The sequence below is a fragment of the Aphidius gifuensis genome, linkage group LG4 (assembly GCF_014905175.1).
Source record: "Aphidius gifuensis isolate YNYX2018 linkage group LG4, ASM1490517v1, whole genome shotgun sequence".
In the NCBI taxonomy this organism is placed as follows: Eukaryota; Metazoa; Arthropoda; class Insecta; order Hymenoptera; family Braconidae; genus Aphidius; species Aphidius gifuensis.
Window position 1 is genome coordinate 17,451,384 of NC_057791.1, and position 6,000 is coordinate 17,457,383.

At 26.6% G+C, this 6,000-nt stretch overlaps 1 long non-coding RNA gene across 1 annotated transcript in view; it reads left to right on the forward strand.

Moving 5' to 3' along the window:
- The window catches only part of LOC122855356, a 31,290-nt gene extending 25,528 nt beyond the window's left edge, over positions 1 to 5,762 (forward strand). The window contains exon 4 of the long non-coding RNA XR_006374062.1: positions 5,383 to 5,762. This is a non-coding gene — a long non-coding RNA (uncharacterized LOC122855356). The remainder of the gene's footprint in view (positions 1 to 5,382) is intronic.
- Positions 5,763 to 6,000: the final 238 nt, after the last annotated feature.

The window sequence follows — 6,000 nt, forward strand, 5'->3', positions numbered from 1 at the left end:
ATCAATTAGAAAAAAATTAGTGGCGAGTCTAATTTTTTAACAGGATCATAGAAGGAGCAAAGAGGTATTTCATGTAATTTCTAGTTCACCTCTTATGTTACCTGCTCTCCTGATCTTTTAAAAATAAATTTTATTTATTAAAAATCAATCAGAAAAAAAAAAGTGGCGAGTCTAATTTTTTAACAGGATCATAGAATGAGCAAAGAGGTATTTTATGTAATTTCTAGTTCACCTCCTCGGTTACCTGCTTTCCTGATATTTGAAAAATAAATTTTATTTATCAAGAATCAATTAGAAAAAAATTAGTGGCGAGTCTAATTTTTTAACAGGATCATAGAAGGAGCAAAGAGGTATTTCATCTAATTTCTAGTTCACCTCTCATGTTACCTGCTCTCCTGATATTTCAAAAATAAATTTTATTTATTAAAAATCAATCAGAAAAAAAATAGTGGCGAGTCTAATTTTTTAAGAGGATCATAGAATGAGCAAAGAGGTATTTTATGTAATTTCTAGTTCACCTCTTATGTTACCTGCTCTCCTGATATTTCAAAAATAAATTTTATTTATTAAAAATCAATTAGAAAAAAAATAGTGGCGAGTCTAATTTTTTAACAGGATCATAGAAGGAGCAAAGAGGTATTTCATGTAATTTCTAGTTCACCTCTTATGTTACCTGCTTTCCTGATATTTCAAAAATAAACTTTATTTATTAAAAATCAATTAGAAAAAAATTAGTGGCGAGTCTAATTTTTTAACAGGATCATAGAAGGAGCAAAGAGGTATTTCATGTAATTTCTATTTCACCTCTTATGTTACCTGTTCTCCTGATATTTCAAAAATAAATTTTATTTATTGAAAATCAATAAGAAAAAAAATAGTGGCGAGTCTAATTTTTTAACAGGATCATAGAAGGAGCAAAGAGGTATTTCATGTAATTTCTAGTTCACCTCTTATGTTACCTGTTCTCCTGATATTTCAAAAATAAATTTTATTTATTAAAAATCAATAAGAAAAAAAATAGTGGCGAGTCTAATTTTTTAACAGGATCATAGAATGGGCAAAGAGGTATTTTATCTACTTCCTAGTTCACCTCTTATGTTACCTGCTCTCCTGATATTTCAAAAATAAATTTTATTTATTAAAAATCAATCAGAAAAAAAATAGTGGCGAGTCTGATTTTTTAACAGGATCATAGAATGAGCAAAGAGGTATTTCATCTAATTTCTAGTTCACCTCTCATGTTACCTGCTCTCCTGATATTTCAAAAATAAATTTTATTTATCAAGAATCAATTAGGAAAAAATTAGTGGCGAGTCTAATTTTTTAACAGGATCATAGAATGAGCAAAGAGGTATTTTATGTAATTTCTAGTTCACCTCCTCGGTTACCTGCTTTCCTGATATTTCAAAAATAAATTTTAGTTATTAAAAATCAATTAGAAAAAAAATAGTGGCGAGTCTAATTTTTTAACAGGATCATAGAATGAGCAAAGAGGTATTTTATCTACTTCCTAGTTCACCTCTTATGTTACCTGCTCTCCTGATATTTCAAAAATAAATTTTATTTATTAAAAATCAATTAGAAAAAAATTAGTGGCGAGTCTAATTTTTTAACAGGATCATAGAAGGAGCAAAGAGGTATTTCTATTTTCCAAGTTTACCTCTTAAATTTTATAATTCCTTGATAAAATCGAAAATTCTTCGGACAGATTTTTTTTGAAAAAAGAATATTTGTATTAGGAACACAGAATAAGCAAGGAGGTATTTTTATTTTTCTAGTTTACCTCTTTTATTTTATAATTTCTTGATAAAATCGAAAATTCTTCGGACAAATTTTTTTAAAAAATAAATATTTGTATTAGGAACATAGAATGAGCAAGGAGGTATTTTTATTTTTCGATTTTACTTCTTTCATTCTATAATTTCTTGATGGAATCGAAAATTTTTCGGACAGATTTCTTAAAAAAATGAATATTTGTATTAGGAACATAGAATGAGCAAGGAGGTATTTTTACATTTCCAATTTACTGAAAAAAAATACAAATATATCAATGTGATTAAGAAAAAAAACTTTATTATCTATTTTATTTACAATCATTTTAAAGCTCGGAAGATCGATGACACTTGTCTTTTTCGTATAAAGAACAGATAAATATAAATATAAAATCATTAATTTTTTAAATCATATTACTTCCGTTGGTTCATTTTGTCTTTTTTTTTCAACAGACAAGTCATCATCATCATACACACACAATCTATTAAAATTTTCGATGGGCGGTTTTGTTACAAACGACACAATCTGATGATGTGGTAAAATGAAAATAAAAATAAATAAATGATCATCGTTCATGCATTTCTCATACATCTATTGTATGCAGATTAAGAAGGCAGGGCGACAATGACTTTAGAATAATTTCATAAACATAAACCTAACACATCAGTAAAATCCTCATCTCAAAAAAAAAAAAGAATAATAATGAAATTCTTTGACATGGTGTGTCATGAAAGTCTAGATATTCTTACATATACAAATATGATGAACCTCTCACAAACATTAAAATCACACTTGTATATATTGCATGGATAATAATACTCTCTTTCATTCTCGCACGTGCTCATATATACTTTTTTTTTATTTTTTCATGAATATATACATGACATATTATATGTCTACATAAATTAACATGTTATCAAACATCATATAGCTGCACTTGAACTCGTAATTTATCAATTTATTTAAAATTATATCAATAATATATTTATACAAATAAATTTCTTCTTTATTTTTTTTTTTTACTTTTAACAATATTAATTATATAATAAAAATGATATTATTATTATTATTATTGAAATAATATTTTTCATTTGAGTATATGGCGTTGACGGTCGATACGAGTTGTATAGAATTTTGAAAGAGAAGAGGAGGGATGCTTTTCACCGGATGAGTATAGAAAGGTGAGGGGGTTGTTTGGTGTTGGAGCATACAGGTTCGTGCAAGAATCAATGTGTCTGTGTTTGAAGGGGGTCCAGAGGGTGGTGTGTGTGTATATAGCTTTGAATGTATGTAAACCAATGTGAAGGTAGAATCAGAAATTGGCAAACTGGTCACGTAGTGCACGGCAATGAATGGACCCGGCGAGTCAAGCTCGATGCTGGGAATTGGCTACCGGGCACAACACAACTTCCTACCCCACTGCGTCAGCTTCAGCAACCTCCCTTGGTAACCCAAACCTCTGGGCCCACCCAATAGTGATGAAATTATCCTGTAAATAATAATCAAAATAAAATTAAAAATAAGACCAATTTTATATTTGAAAAATTTAAAATATAAATAATAACATATATTAATAATTTTTGTAAGTGTTTAAAATTCATTTTAATTATTATAAAATGTTTTTTTTTAAAATTGAAAATATATAAAAACGTTTGCACGTGTAAATGTTAACTTATGATGATGAAAAAAATAAAAAATTGTCAAGATATAGTGGTAGTGGAAAGTAAAGGTCAGACTGATATCTTGTATGATCAAAAAATAAATCGCGCGACTAAAAGTCGTAAAACGTAGCGGTATATTGGAAGGCAACATCAAAATGACCACTGTATATATATATATATATATATATATATACATATATATTTATTCGAATAATTCATTGGTATTTTAAAGTGGTCAATATGAAATCTACTATATACTACAAAAATCCCTCTTTAAAATATCCATCAGTCGTATCAATTTACTTATTTATTATTATGATTAATTTTATCTTGAAAAAAGAAATCAAAATGAAAAAAAAAAAAAAATACTTATATAAAGATAAATATATTATATAAAATATATAATAGGTGTATATAAAAAAAAAAAAAAATTGTGCAGAAAAATTAAATGTAATTTTTTTCTATTTAAAGTTGTTTGGGGATTTGGCCAGATGCATTGAGTGAGAGAGGCATCGTTGTCACCCATAACCCCATCATGGGGATTACTTTGAACACCCCCGCGACCATGACCATGCAAAGGTCCCTTCATCTGGCAATCTAAAGCAAGCCTCTGATCTGCCATAAAGTCATTTCATAACCAATTCAAAAGAGGGATGTTTTAGTGACGAGAAAAGAGAAGGGGATTTACAATCCCCTCAAGTCCAAAATCCAGGGTTAAACATAAACCAGTCCCATGATACTTTTATACATCTAGTATCTCTTACTATTTTTATTCACAAACTGACAATTTTTTTTTTTTTTTTCGAAAAGTCTCACCTTAATGTGTGACTCTTCACAAATACATTATTTCAAATGTTGGGGTAGAAATCAAAAAATTATCTGCGCATCTATATATATATATATATAGAAAAATCAAACGGGATTAAAGGGAATTTAAAAATACTGACTGCAGTTTAAAAAATATCACCCCTTGAAGAACTTTATCCAAGCTTGACAGATGTATGCACAATTAATCATTTTTGTTTTTTTTTTTTTTTAAATTTTATTATTTTTTCATTTTGGTTTTTTGCATTTTTTATTTTATTTATAATAATAATATGTATTTGATTATTGTAATTTTATTTTCTTGTTGCTTTTGTATGTTAAGAAAACAAAGAAATTCAATTTGTATTTTTTAATTAACAGTGACCACCAATGTTAAGAAATTTTTATGATCACAAAAATCATTACATTAGACCATGATGCAATTGTCGTTAAAAGAAATAGGTGGTGACACTTGTGCGAGTATTAAAAAATATATATAAAAAAAAAAGAAAATAATAATAAACAAATAAGGGAGTGAAAAAAAAATATAGAAATGTTTTTTAAAAATGAAAATAAGACGGTATACGAGGTGAGAGAAAAATGAAAAATTAAAAAAAAGAAAATAAAACAAAGAACATTGGCTTGGTAAACATAAATCAAAGGTATTGTCAACGGGTGCGGCTGGAGGCATTTAACCCAAGACACTGAAACGTGAAAGGGGCATTTACTTTTATATTTTTGCCGTCATGAAAAACTGAAAGGATGGGGTTGTAAAAAAAAGAAAAGAAAATATTCAAGACAATAATCGTGAACCCTTTCGTTAATTAGAGAATCCCAGATGCCGACTATTGGACTTGTTTTTTTTTTTGTTTTCGCTATTTTTTTATTTTTAATTTTCATTCATATCGTACTGTCATGTTAATTTATGTTCACAACTTTTTTATTTTCATGCAAAATATTGAATCAAAAAATATATACTTATGACGGTAAAATGAAAAAAATTTAATAGCAATTTATCTAAATTATTTATTATATTTTTTTTCGTTTTAAAATTATTTATATTTCATTATGTAAATTATTATTTTTCATTCAGATGTATATATATTTTAATAGTATTTAATTTTGTTTTTTTTTTTGTTTACAGTGTACCGAGTTTTCACAAATGCAAATAGACTGTCATCACAAATATGATGCAAGAATTTCCGTTGAATTGCAACAACACCAAAGACGAAGAATAATTATACAACAAACAAAAATGACTGGTAATAATTAATCATCCATCACTCTTCAGAAGCCTCAACCAAAAACAATACATCCTAAAAAAACCATCGATTTATTTATCTCACTATTTCACATATATTAATCAAAAGTTTTTTTTTTTATTTGATAGCTTTCACAATAAAAAAAAATTGAACCGAATCACTTATAAAGCCGTCAAAATTATTTTTATTGAGACAAGCAGTTCTTTAATCAGCAACAATTAATGATACCTTTAAGTTAATTTTACAACAATTCACTTTCTAAATCGATACAATTAACGTAACTTAAAAATTAATTAAAAAACAAAAAACCAATAAATCATGTATGAAAAAAATATATATATATATATATATTATATATTCTTGAATTTAAATAAAAAAAATTAGCTAATGTAAATTTATACCGATAATTTTTAAATTGATAACATCAATAATATTTTTAACCATACAGTTAATTTTACAATAAAACATTTGTGTAATAAAAAAGCAAAAAAAAAAAAAAA